The 14,644-nt window shown below is 45.4% G+C and overlaps 1 long non-coding RNA gene across 1 annotated transcript in view; it reads left to right on the top strand.

Moving 5' to 3' along the window:
- Positions 1-1,855: 1,855 nt before the first annotated feature.
- LOC144782932 (uncharacterized) overlaps positions 1,856-14,644 on the top strand; it is a 56,582-nt gene continuing 43,793 nt past the window's right edge. The window contains exons 1-2 of the long non-coding RNA XR_013601320.1: positions 1,856-1,971; positions 2,993-3,091. This is a non-coding gene — a long non-coding RNA (uncharacterized LOC144782932). The remainder of the gene's footprint in view (positions 1,972-2,992; positions 3,092-14,644) is intronic.

The raw sequence follows: 14,644 nt of genomic DNA, 5'->3' as shown, positions 1-14,644 counted from the left end.
TCCAAAGGAAAACAAATGCACTCACTGCTGCTTTCAGAATTGTGCAGAAATCACTTTCCAATCTAACTTATGGCCCTCTTCTCAGTATTATTTCTGCAAGACTTGAACCAACTATCACATATGGTAGTGAAGCTGCGATGGGTAGGGATACTGAAACCCTGAATAAAAACATAACCAGAGTATATCGGGCGTTATTCCGGCTTCCAGTAAATGCTTCTCCGGCGCGAGTAAGGTTGGAGTTTGGACTAATTAATCAACTATATACAAGGCAAGCACATTTCATAAAAGTTTGGAATCAGATAAAAACCGACCACCAAAATGAAATATCGCAACTTTTATGGAAGGAATTAAGTAATGACACAAACTCATTGGCAGGGCTGTATCTAATGAAAGCGATAAAAGAGTTTGAGGTGACGTCAATATGGGATACAAATATTACCAAGACATCATTTAAGAGGATAATCAACAAAACTGCAAGCTTGTTATCTATTCTCAATGATAAAGCTATCCTTATCAAAAGAAAACATGCTTGGACAATAATAAATGGTTACAAAAAGAAAGAAATCCAACAATATTTGGTGACTCCATGGACGGAAACAAATAAACACGTACTCCTCAACGCAAGATTTGGCAATACTCCAGGCCTATGCCATCGCCCTCCCTGGGAAAGAACAGTAACGCAAACCAATTGTAGATTGTGCAATGCCTGTGAGGAGGATATCCTCCATCTTCTTTGTATTTGTCCGGAACTCTCCCAAGAGAGAAAAACCTTGCTTAAGATTCTTCTTAATGTACGAGGCGTAAGGACATGCAGGCAGGCCCTAATAAGGTGTTTGGACTCAAATGACATTATTTTAAATGCTGCGTTTGTAAAATTTCTTAAGATTGTCAAAGGGAAACTAGGAGATGCAACTATTTTAACTTTTTAAATTTGTATTGTCTTTTAATTGTTTGCTGCATGTATATAGCTTTTATATGACCCTTTCCTATTGAACGTGCAATATTGTAAGATTTTAAATAATCAACACAATAAACTTTACTTACTTACTTACTTACTTACTTACTATTACGTCTTAAGTGTGGGGTAGGTTTATCCCCCTTTTCTTTTTGACCCTGAAGAAGTAGCGGAGACCTATTTTGGGCCATCAGTCGTTAAACATGCCAACCTGACCACACTCACAGGATACATCATGTTCCTGTAGTATCCTCTACCAAATTATGTTTTTTTAATCCTGCCAGGAGAACCATCACATTAGTTCGGTGTGTCTTAGACAGCTTTAGTGTCCCTTTATTTCAATATACACATTCACTTCACCCCATACATTCAAAACGCCCTCACACTGGCGCTTCTCATCAGACTGCAAAAAAATAAAAGGTCTCTGCTAAAGCGTCTCTTTGTGGAGCCTTACGAGGAGCAAGTCCAATGATGATACATTACATCCTCATGGTTGTGTGAGGGTACCAAGAAATATTTTTTAGGATTCCTGCTTCTTTGCCACCATTTTTTTCTTCTTCACTTTCTAGAAGAAAAGTACCTCCACTGCTTTTTTGCATTAGCACTTTTTTAGCCTAGGTACAGGACCTTTATTGGCTCCCATCCCCTCCCCCTTTTTGTTGTTTTGAGTCATATTCATGGCCATGTACGAATCTTTACAATGTCCACAAGATATAACATAACATTACATAATAAACATTTCTCTCAACTCATTAAAAGCAATTTCAAAGTGAGAGACGACATGTGTAGAGTTTAATCAAAGATGAATGCTCCTCTATAAGTAAGACTCTCATAGAGTGGGCAGGAGTTGCTGCTTATTCTGAACTCTGACTGTCTTTAATTCACTCCCATATTAGGGTTTTATTTTCCGGTGCATCGGTAAGTGCCTCGCCGCCTGTGATGATAATGCGCTGATCTTACACTTCCTTCGAAGCATGTTCTTATCTGCCCGGTTCATCTTAACTCCTAACCATTCAGTAAGTACCAAGTGTATTTCTTACAATAATCATAGATCTATTCCCCTGAGATAAAATGTCCCCCTGTACGACCAGAACAGACACATGTTGAGAAGGAAGTCATAAAGGACTGAGGAGCATCTGGGTGTACATTGTTCAGGTTTGTAACTTCATTACAGGAACTTGACGGTAAATTAACGATGACCATGAAACCTTCCTCACTCAGCACTTCCTCTCATCCCAAAGTGTGATATCTACTCCATGGATAGCCAAATCATATCAGACTGAAACCCCTCCACAGAGTAGATGAGGACTAAGTTAGCAAACTAGACAAATAGTTCCTTTGTTCAGGTGACCACTGCTGCATTTCATCAGGGATAGTTAGGCGCCTCTTTAGGTGATCTCTCCTGATAGATGCAAGTGATTGAATAAGATTAGCCAAGTTTAATCAATATAGCAGATAAAGCGGAGGAAGGCCTAAAGCTATGTAAAAGCTTTGAAATGATTCTCTCAGAGAGACCTACAAAAAAGACAACAAAGCTGTCTGTTTCTACCTATTGTCGGGGGGGGGTTCTCAAGGATTGAAGGGCAAAACCGAATCTGGTGTAATCCCTGCACAGTAGACTTGAGGAAGAAAGGAGAAGCCCTCCTGCTAAAGAAATCTCACTCCTTCGTCACAAAGAAGGCTTGTGAACTGAAATTTCCTTGCAGTGCCTTCATGTGAACACTAGAGAGAGCACCTAGTGACGGAGCACAGATAATGACTGAACTCTAATCTTCCTATCCAAAGATGCTTCTTCAGTCCCATGGTAAGAACACTCCAGCATATTTGTATAAGAGTATCCTTAAATCATGCTTTCTGGGCACTGAATATATTTGCTTTAGTAGTGGAGAATCATTCGCCAATGCCAGTTGTAAACACTGAAGGTCCAATCAAGAACCCCATTTTAGCTTTTCTTTCTAATATGGAATCTCTTGTCCTAAATATCTGTGTTTGGTTAATGTCTCCCTGAGGCTGTGAGTTGTCTTTCATTCTTTGCAGGATATAGTAATTGGCTTTCAAACATGTGCCAGAGCTCATGAATTCGAATGCCGTCAAGTACTTGAAGAGTTCAAGTGTTCCCTTTTAGCTACTGAGCGGGTAAGAACCATGCATCTCTTTCTGTGTCATATTTTGAACTTTCCCCAGCAGCAGCGGTTCACATTTTCAAAAGTGTATTTTAAAATTAGATAAAAGTTTACAAGGAAAAAAACAAAAATATGTCTAAAGACTTATGCGGTCTACAATACTGAAAACAAAAATGTATCAGATAGATGGCCAGTGCAGCCTCCCGTGCCTGATGTGTACATAACATTTGTTGAAAAAATATTGAAATTTGTATACATTTTGTATTTTGAAGGCACTTATGATACCAAATGCAACAACCTCTTAAATTCACCATTAATGACAAGTAATTCAACCTTCACTTCCTCCTTTGGATTACTCATGACTTCAGAAGTGATAGAGCACAGACGGAAAGGCCGCTCTCCAAGACAACTCATATTTAGGAATGTGGGTGTTCAATACAAGACCGGGTCTAAGACCAGGCCCTGGACTCAAGGGTGGTGGGGTGCTCAGGACCAAACGTCAGGCATGGGTAAAGGCTGGGCTCTGTATCCCCAGAATACAGAATACAGCTACATTGAGGAATGGGACAAGGATGAGAATATATTCAATAGCACTCAGCTTACTGTGTTCAAAACTGCTGCTGAAATAGTGACTGGTCCTGGCCAGGAGGCAATTGGTACTGACCCTGGTGTGTTTTGTTACAGGATTACCAGTCCTCTCTTTTGGCAAGGTGGAGGGGCCTTCATAAGGTCAACGTGAACAACCCACCCTGACAAATGGCAGTGTATTGCAGTGTGGTTGCATTATAAGGGCTGAGAGCATAGTTCTGATAGCATCCAATGCTATGTTGGCTAAAATACTGCTTCCAAGTTATTAAAATCAAATTGGAGCGCTCAGTCAGATCTCATTGGAAGCAACCCTGCCTATAAGACCCGGCAATGAGATCTTAGATGGGACTAAGAGGGGCTGCAAGCAAGACAGGAAACGTTGGGGAGTAAGCTGCAGAGGGCTGCATTCTTCTCTGCAGGTTTGGTCCTCACCCAGCAGAAACACTTGGTTTACTTGTGTACTTTCTTTCTGGTCTCCTCCTTTCACTTTGTACACCTGTTCATGTTTAACAGCGTGAACACTGTAATAATAATACATTACGTTTTCATTTATAGGTCTTGGAGCTGTATTTTTGTCGTTTCATAGCGTTGCCACATGTCTTGAAGATACTATTTTTAATAAATTAATAACCCAGGCACAAATAAATATCACGTAGGCCCAGGGCTTTAAGTGGGCTGGGTCTTGCTGGTGCACCAGCTGTTCTAAAAAGCATGTGCGGGGACGGCTCCTTATCAGGCTCTTTATTTGCCCACACCCTCCGGGTAGAAACCTCAGTTTTGTCTGACTCCTGTTTTCCCTGGAATGTCTGCTCTGACCCCGCTGCTTAAAGAACTAATGTTCATTGCTGCTGGGAAGCGTGGCTCTTTTTCCAGTGCAGCACACTGTGCAGAACAGCAAGGCACTTTCTAATAGAATGCAGAGTACATCATTACAGTGTTCACCACAAATGACGTTAACTTTCATTGTCCTCTACTAGAGAAGGTTTATACCCTTCATACGCTTATATACTTTTACAGTCAAGGCAACTATGATACTTACATGCTGTTGTTACACAAAAGGACATATTCCCCAGCCAGGGCAATCCAAGGCCACGTTATGCTGTTCTCTGTTTTTTAATCTGTCAGTTTATATAGAGCGAACTTTGTCCGGGGGCACTAAAGCACTTTACATGTAAACAATACGTTTTGCAGGACGAAATGCTTTGAGTGTGTAATCACACCGGGAAACCTCTTGGAGTAGCTGTGCGCCTTACAAATTCAAAATAATAATAATAATAATTGGAACATGCATTTTGTTACACGCCAATGTTGCTAAAAAGAAGTTACCCTGAAAAAATAGTTATGAGGGAAAGGCAAGGAATTTACTTGAATATCCTTCTTTAAAAACAGGAAAAAACAGGAGAGGGCCTATTTAAACTAACCTTTGCAAATCCACCCTTTGAGAGAGAAAAGACTTAAAAGGAAACACATTATTTGAAAAGGACCAAGCATGTTTACCCTCAGATATAGCCAACAGAAAAAACATACCATTGACAAAGCCGACAGCCCTGGCTTGTTGTATATGTAATGTTACTTGCTGTAGTATATATCTGGATGCAATGACAGAAGCACCAAAATATCAGTGGGGCGGCACACTATGCAAAAGCACATATTTTTAGCTTAAGTGTCTTAAGCCACGTGCTTATTTATATCTGCCTCGCCTCTTTGAGAGACCCACCAGTGTTTTTTCATCCCACATAGGCCCTTCGTCCCAGGCCAGGGTGTATTTCACAAAGCATGCTCCGAACAGTAACTTGCTACATTTCATTTTTTTTCTTTCTGAGCATGATGAACTGGCAACTGTGGTAAATGTTTATGCATGTGGTAATTCAGAATGATTCAAAGCTGGGGGAAGCATAGTGATATCGTGTTGGATATTTGCATAATGCACCCTGGCAGCTGGGGTTGTTGCAAATTGCTTAGGGGCTTTGTTTCAATTATTGTGTGGCTAATCTTGTTAATTGTTCTCTGATTCTAACTCCTGTGGCCTTGCACCCCTCACACTCCAGTGGAACTGAAAGCGCAAGCGATTAATTGTCCCTGGCCACCGCCCAATCTGCAGGTAGGGCCTTTCAGTGCATAACGCGGCGCACACTGAAGCAGCCTCTCAATCCGTGTGCCCCCTGTTCAATAAAATGTGAACATCTGCAATTTTTCATAGAAAGTAAATGTGGGTGAAAAGGTTGGCATGTGTACGGAAATGAGTGGCAAACCCTACGGTATCACACTATAAACATTTTGGCAAAAGTGGAAGTCATTTTACAATCATTATCTCATCTGAAGAAACCTTCTACATATGTTTCTTTTCTTAAATGGGATTATACTGTAATTGCATGTACAGGTGATTTCTGATAGATACATGTGCCTTGTGGATTCCTCACCTTGTGAATATCCCCCTTGCGTCAGCAACGTTCGGAATTTTTCTTTGTAGCACGCCGGCGTGGACGAGGTCATAGGAACGCGGCATCGCACGCGACTCCGTCTGACGTCACCGACCCCTTATTAGGTCTACGTCGCCGTGATGACATCAGTTCCCTTTTTTCCGTGTCGTCGACACTAACGGTTTCAGGGATCTTCTGTAGTTACAGATAGAGACTTTGTTACTTTTTGTCTGTTACTGTTTCTGTTCTTCGTCGAGGATGTCGTCGAAGAAAACGGGATTCAAACAGTGTGGCTCGTGTGCCAGGATGATGTCAATTACTGATCCACACGAGGATTGTTTATGTTGTTTGAGATCAGATCACGACGTCAAGGGCTGTCGATACTGTTCAAAAATGAATCCGAAGGCTCTACGTGAACGAGAAGCAAAACTTTTATTGCCCAAAATTAAAAGTAAAGAAGCCGATAGATCTTCGAGATCAAGATCAAGACACTCCAAATCGAGACCGAAGTCAAGATCGAAGTCCCGATCGAGGTCACGATCGAAGTCATCGAGGTCGCGATCGAGGTCGAGGGCCAGATCGGAGTCGGCGTCGAAATCAGCTTCTGGGCATGCTTCGGGTTCCTCGAAGAAAAAACATAAAAGGAAGAGGCATAGTTCTCACCATCATTCGGGGTCTTCGGACTCTAAGAAGAAATCTTCTCGAAAGCATCACAAGGACTTTGTGTCTCCGTCTCCTGTTGGTGATACCACTCCGGTAAGATCTCGAGAGCATACACCGGAGCCGGAACTGAATCCGAATCCGGCTTCGGGTCAGTCTTCGGAGCATGAGGACGTCGTGGATGTTCCTCAATCTCCGATTCCGGAGGATGAACCAGAAAATCAAAAGGATCAGGAGGAGCCGAATCCAGTACAGCCTCCTACTAATCCTATGGGTTCTTACCCTTCTTTTCGTGGTCCTGGTCAAGATCCATCGCATTTCCTAAATGCTATGTAAGGAGTATATGCAAGGGCAATGTACCCCACTGGAGCACCTATGGGTCCTTTGTCTTTCAACTTGGGTGTCCCCCAAGCTTATGCACCGGTGCCTTTTCTACCCTTCATGCAGACTCCATATCCTTCTTGGATCGGTTCAGCGCCGCCGAGGTCATCGACTCCGCACACGGCTTCGCCGACTCCGGAGCGACCTCGGAATTCGGATCGAGGCTCGACGCCGGTTCCTGTTTCTCTACCTCCCATTGTTCCAGCTCCTCGATCGACGCCGGCTCCGACTCCATCGGAGTCGTTGCCGGATCCATCGACGTCGATCCGTATGGAGTGGTCGAGACGTAGAGCCCAGCGTCTACTAGAGGAGAAAGAGTATATGGAACCTGAAGTGGAGGAAGGTGAACTTCAGGAACATGATGATTGTTTTGAGGATCTTCATTCTGCTAGCAGTCTTGAACTTTCTCCGGAATGGGGATTACCTGTGGTTTCAGATGCACCCTCCAAAGATGTGGTACCATACCATATGGTAATTAGAAAAGCTGCTGATTTACTGAACTTAACTTTACCAACAGTTGAGTTCAAACCTAATATCCTCACAGAAGTCTTGCATTCGCCTTCTTCTATCATTAAGCCTACTCTACCTTTCACTGAAGCTCTAATCTAACCACTTCTGGAAGTTTGGAAAAAGCCTTTGTCTGCACCTGCAGTATCTAGGTCGGTGGCGAGACGTTATAGGGTGGCTCCTGGAGATCCTGAGTTCTTGTCATCTCACCCTTCGCCAGAGAGTCTAGTAGTTCAGGCTGCTTGTGCGAATAGATCAGCTGGCTCCTTTCCTCAAGTTCCTGGAGATAAAGACTCCAAAAAGTTGGATCAGGCCGCTAAGAAGGTCTTCTCCTCAGGTAGCATGGCCTTAAAATCAACAAATGCTACTTGTTTGCTTGGCAGATATGTGCATGCCTTAATGGACTCGGTCAAACAATTATCTGCTAAAGTTCCAGAAGAAGACAGGAAAAACTTTAATGAGGTTGTTTTGGACACTCAGGCTGCCACCCGCCAAGTTATCCAGAGTGGCATGGACACTGCAGACTCTGTGGCTAGAATAATGGGTTCTTCAGTAGCTACCAGAAGAGCTGCTTGGCTAAAGTCCTCAGAGTTTTCCACTGATGTACAGGCTACTCTTTTGGATTTACCTTTTGACGGGGTTGGTCTCTTTGGGAAGAAAGCAGATACAGCTCTGGAGAGGTTCAAAGATAGCCGAGCGATGGCTAGATCTTTGGGTTTGCAAGCGAAAGGTACAGCCACCAGAAAGTTCAGAGGCTTTGGCAGATCTTCCTTTCGTCCTTTCAGGCAAGGCCAGCAACAGCAGCAGCAACAGAACCCTCTGTACAAGTCTTATAGAGGTAGACAGAAGGGTCGTGGACATGGACGTCAAGCCTCTTCCTCCTCTACTTCCTCCTCTAATACCCACCCCCCACCTGCAGCAGCAAAGCAGCCCTAGATCCGCCATTCCGGATCATGCAGGTCCGGTAGGGGATCGGCTTACTCATTTTCTACGGGATTGGGAATCGGTTACATCAGATCTTTGGGTTCTCAATCTCGTAGAAAATGGGTATGCCCTTCCCTTTCGGGAATTTCCTCCCAATTACCCTCCTTTCCAAGGTTATTGTTCGGAGGACCACCTGCTTCTCCTGCAGGAAGAAGTCCTGGCGTTGTTCAGAAAGGGTGCGATAGAGGTGGTTCCGGAGCAGGAGAGGGGTCAGGGATGCTACTCCCGGTATTTTCTGATCCCCAAGAAGGATGGCAGGCTTCGGCCAATCCTGGATCTCAGGATCTTGAACTTGTATCTGAAACAAGAAAAGTTCAAGATGCTCACTCTTGCGCAGGTTCTTCAAGCGCTGTTGGAAGAAGACTGGATGGTGTCGATCGACTTGCAGGATGCTTATTTTCACATCCCTATCCTGAAGTCGCACAGGAAGTATCTCCGTTTTACGGTGGGTTCGCAACACTACCAGTTTGCGGTCCTTCCGTTTGGACTTACTACTGCACCTCGAGTTTTCACCAAGGTGATGGCAGTGGTGGCAGCACTTCTCAGAAGGTCGGGAATTCCTGTATTTCCGAATCTGGACGACTGGCTCATCAAAGCAGAGTCGCCAGAGAAGGTGCTCCTTCATTTGCAAGAGACAACTCAGTTGTTACACAGGTTGGGTTTTTTGATAAATGTACCCAAGTCTCACCTGGTGCCCTCCCAGCGCAACCTGTTCATAGGTGCGGTACTGGACACTACTGTATGCCGTGCATTCCCTCCACCTCAAAGGATTCACGACATACAGGAAATGATTCCTTTATTTTTCAATGGAGCGGTTGTTCCAGTCCTGAAGGTCCTTCGTCTGCTTGGTCTGATGGCTTCTTGCATTCTGTTGGTCAACCATGCACGCTGGCACATGAGGGCACTCCAGTGGTGCCTCCGCAGGCAGTGGTATCAGCACAACGGAGATTTCAGGGAGTCTGTGACGATCTCCAGAGAAACTGCGGCGGATCTGTCCTGGTGGAGTGTGGAAAGCAATCTTTCTCAGGGAAAGCCTTTCCAGCTGCCTCCATCGGTGGCCACAGTGATAACGGATGCATCCACTCTAGGGTGGGGTGCTCATCTGGGGGATCTGGAGGTCAAAGGTCTTTGGTCTCCAGAGGAGAGGTTGCTTCATATCAACCTTTTAGAGTTACGGGCGATACGTTTGGCGCTCAAGGCCTTCCTCCCTTCCCTTCGCGGTCAGTCGGTTCAAGTCCTGACGGACAACACGACCGCGATGTGGTACATCAACAAGCAGGGAGGAGTAGGGTCGCAGTGTCTCTGCAGAGAGGCTCTGCGTCTCTGGTCCTGGGTTCAGGACCATCAGATTTGTCTGATGGCAAATCATCTGGCCGGAGTTTTGAACGTTTGTGCAGACGTTCTCAGTCGGCAGTTCTCTCCCGATCACGAGTGGAGGCTTCACCCGGAGGTTGTTCACGACATCTATCAGATGTGGGGGACTCCTCGGGTGGACCTGTTCGCCACTCGCGAGAATGCTCACTGCCCGTCATTCTGCAGTCTCCAGTATCCGATGCAAGGAGCTTTGGGGGACGCATTTCAGTTGAGTTGGGGAAATCAACTCCTTTACGCGTTTCCCCCCATACCCTTGATTCCTCGGGTTCTGAGGAAGATTCGCCAAGACCTGGCCCAAGTCATATTGGTCGCCACAGATTGGCCAAGAAGGGTGTGGTACACGGACCTACTCCACCTCTCCTCTCACCCGCCGCTCCGTCTCCCTCTCAGGGTAGATCTCCTCTCTCAGATGGAGGGGCAGGTTCTACACCCCCACCTCCAGACATTACACCTTCATGCCTGGAGATTGAACGGGGCAACCTGAACTCTTTTTCTCTCCCTCACGATGTGGTGGATGTCATTCTTTCGGCCAGGCGTGACTCCACCAAGTCCATCTATTCGTACAGATGGTCTAAATTTGTTGTTTGGTGTAGGGAGAAGGCTGTTGACCCTTTGAGGGCTCTTCTGTCTGATATTTTGCAGTTTGCTCTCTCTTTGGCACAGCAAGGATTTGCTGTTGCCACAGTCAAACGTTACCTTTCGACGTTATCAACATTTCTTTGCTTGCCGGATCAGCCGTCTCTTTTTAAATCTCCAGTGGTTTTGAGGTTTCTGAAGGGCCTCACAAATAAGTTCCCTCCTTCTCCATTTATCGTGCCTCAATGGGACCCTCCTGAGGGTATAAGAGCTCATTCTACCAGAGCAAGGTCTGCTACTTCTGCATTGTCTAGAGGTGTACCTGTTGAGGACATTTGCAGAGCCGTGACTTGGGCCTCCCTCCACACTTTTGCGAAGCATTACTGCTTGGATACCAAAGTGAGGAGGGACGGCCACTTCGCGCGTTCTGTCCTCCAAGATTTCCTGGTGTAGCAGAGTGGACTCCCTCCTCCGGGAGTGGGGACTGCTGTGGACTCTATTCACAAGGTGAGGAATCCACAAGGCAGATGTATCTATCAGAAGAACAAGTTACTTACCTTCGGTAACGCTTTTTCTGGTAGATACAGTATCTGCCTGTGGATTCCTCACTGACCCGCCCGCCTCCCCGTTGTCCACTCTGCTATACCTGGTCTTATTTGTATATTTATTTGTATGTTTATTGGGTTTTTGATACCTTTGCTACGCACTATGTGTGCTATTATGGTTTGTATGTACTGTGTACACTGTATATATGTATATTTCCTGTCATTGGTCCGTCCGGGTGCCTCGAAGGCACGGAAAAAAGGGCGGAACTGATGTCATCACGCCGACGTAGACATAATAAGGGGTCGGTGACGTCAGACGGAGTCGCGCGCGATGCCGCGTTCCTATGACGTCGTCCACGCCGGCGTGCTACAAAGAAAAATTCCGAACGTTGCTGACGCAAGGGGGATATTCACAAGGTGAGGAATCCTCAGGCAGATACTGTATCTACCAGAAAAAGCGTTACCGAAGGTAAGTAACTTGTTCTTTCCTAAGATTACGTTTGTACACTTGTGCTGCTTTCGTGGGCATTGTCCCATGGGCATGATGACATGTTGCACATGTATTAGCACTTATAATTTCTGCATCTACAATTTTGTCCACTGCCCCTATATTGTGGCCAAAGCACACGCAGCCATTTTCTTTATTGGGCATACTGCTACCACCGATTCATAAACCACAATATCTGCTTGGTCGCTCTAGCTTGCTCTCTGCCTCACTCTGAGAACGGGGAAGAGAACACATGTGCGCCGGCAAAGGCAAAGCATTGTAGCGCTATTCAAGTATCTCAAAATGAGACGTACTGCATCTAGTATATGGGCTTACGCCTGCCCATAAGGTTCCCATTTGCTGTCACCATCGTCGCTCTTCAATTTTGTCCACATAATTCCACTGCATACCATGCCACATATCTCCACTACACAACTTCATACCACGCCACACAATTCTGCAACAAAGAATTCCAATCTACCACATCTCTCACTTGTACTATCACCAGCCCTGTCACCTCTCCCCTATACACCCACTGCCCCCTCATCTCTCCCTCACACTCCCGGTACTCCCTCTCATCTCAATCCCACCACCCCTTTCATCCCTCCCTCATACTCCCTATTTCCTCTCTATACTGCCTGCTCACACACTCTACCTTCCTGTACCACCTCACGCTCTGCCCTGGTCCAACTCTCGCCTCCCCCATATGGGCCCCTTTTACTCGTACCTCCATCTCTCTCTGTCTCTTACTTTCTCTCACCCTTCTCTCTCGCTCCCTCACACTTGTTCTTGCCTCTCTCATATGGTTCAATTCATGTCTTCCAGCACAGTTTCTTTCCTGGCCTTTTCAAAAAATTTCCATCCCTCAAACCCACGCTGTCCTCCTCTTCTTTGCGTGTATTCTGCGTACACATGTGCTCCCTCTTTATGCATCTGTGGCTTGCTCTTCCCTTCTTTCTCACACTCTCCTCCTGCTCCTCAATCTCAAATTCAATCATCACTTCGTGCACAAACTACCTATTCCTGTGTATCCTCCTTTCTATCTATTCTGTGCAGCTCTCACCCCTTTCTATTCATCATGCCACATAATTCCACCACAGAAATACACCATACAATTCCATCCCACACAATTCCACGATTAACAATTCCAATACAACCCACATAATACATCTCAACACCACACACATCTACTACACTCCAAACCAAGACACATAGGTAAAAGATTTTGTCATTTACAATGTCAATAGCTCTAACTCTCGCGAAACGAAGACCTATTGTATTGCAAATGTTTATTAAATTATCCAAGCCAATAACTGCGCAGGTCTCTGCTTATTGACCGAGGGGTATGACAGGGGTGATGAAGATGCTCAGTGGCTAACAAAAGCAAGGCAATGAAATGCTCAGACTAGATGAATAGTTTAGAAAAATGCACCAGCACCAAAAAGTAGGTGCCTACCTTAACCAATAGCTGTCGATCCAGAAATATTTAATATGATTCTCTAAGAATACGTCAGCCACAACAGCAGTCCCAGCTCTTTCGAGGTAACCTTTTCACACTGCACTGGTATTGCATGTATGTATGCAGAGATATTTCTATAATCTGAACATCAGAAATATTGGAGCGTTGATGGACTTTAACCTCCTGAGCACCGATTCCCCTGATTATTTATTTCTCACCGAAACCTGGTTTTCCACTGATTCCCTCCCGGATCTCCTGGCTATTCTCCCCGACACCTATTATGCCCTTCGTGCGGATCGCCCGGCTGGGAAGGCTGGGGGTGGCGTGGCGATGATTATTCGCTCCACCCTTAAATTTCAGCTCCTTGACCACCCACCAATACCCAATGTGGATTACCCGGTGGCCCGTTCCCTCAATCTCCCTGATCCCCTCACTGTCGTCCTTATGTACCGTCCCCCCCAATCCATGCCCCTATTTTTTCCACCTTGCAGGACCTTTTGGCCACTCTGGCGGTCAACCATTCATCGGTCATCTTACTTGGCGATTTCAACTACTGGCCAGGTGACCCTAGAGAAGATTCTTTCTCCAAAGACTTTTCTGCCACCCTCCAGTGTCTGAATTTTTTACCTCACATTTTTGCTCCCACCCACGCCAAGGGTCATACCCTTGACCAGATCTGGTCATTGCGCCGCGATATCTCACCCCCTTTTTTAATTCCCTGCATTTGGTCCGATCATTTTATTATTTCTTTTTCCATTTTTTCTGCACTTGCGGTCAAATTACCCTTACCTAAAAATTTACTAGCTCGTAGCTGGAACCAAACGGATCTTAACATACTTTCATCTTCTCTGGCCTCTTCAATGCCAGATCTTACTGGTCTCTCCTTAGACTCGCAGACAGAAGCCATTAGCACCTGGCTTTCCTCTTCCTGCGATCAGGTAGCCCCTCTCAAAAAGGTTAAATCTGTCCGACCCTACGACGCACACAAATGGTTCACCAAGGAGCTTAAGGATCTTAAGCTCGGTCTTAGGCGTTCGGAACGTCACTGGAGACGTAACTACTGCCCCACCCTTCGTGCCAAGTATAAACTCCTTCTTACTGATTACAAAAAAGCGATCTTGACGGCTAAAACTAACTATTTCACTGAGAGAGTCGCTCTCTCTGCCAATAAACCTCGAGAAATCTTCTCCTTGGTTCATCATCTCGCTACCTCTGATCGCACCAGCACCAGTCTTGTCCCTACCCACACCCTCTGCCTCTCACTCAATGATTATTTTATTGACAAGATCGCCAATATAAAGGCTAACATTCCCTTGGCACAGCATACCGGTGTTCCCTGTCCCCTTCATTTGTCCTCCTCGTCAATGGATCATTTTTCTCCCATTTCTACAGATTGCTTTCTCAATCTGCTTTCCAAAGTCAAATCCGGCTCGCCAGCGGACTGTGCCCCGGCACGGATCCTTAAAGCTCTTTTTACCAGTTGCCCCGCTCCTCCTCTTGCTCTTCTTAATGCCTCTTTGACTTTGGGTTCTGTTCCTTCTTCTTTTAAAACCGCAAGGGTTCTTCCCATTCTAAAGAAACCCGG

The sequence above is a fragment of the Lissotriton helveticus genome, chromosome 9 (genome assembly GCF_964261635.1).
Source record: "Lissotriton helveticus chromosome 9, aLisHel1.1, whole genome shotgun sequence".
NCBI lineage: Eukaryota > Metazoa > Chordata > Amphibia > Caudata > Salamandridae > Lissotriton > Lissotriton helveticus.
Note: the sequence above shows the minus strand (reverse complement) of the source record. Positions and strands in the feature narration are given on the sequence as shown.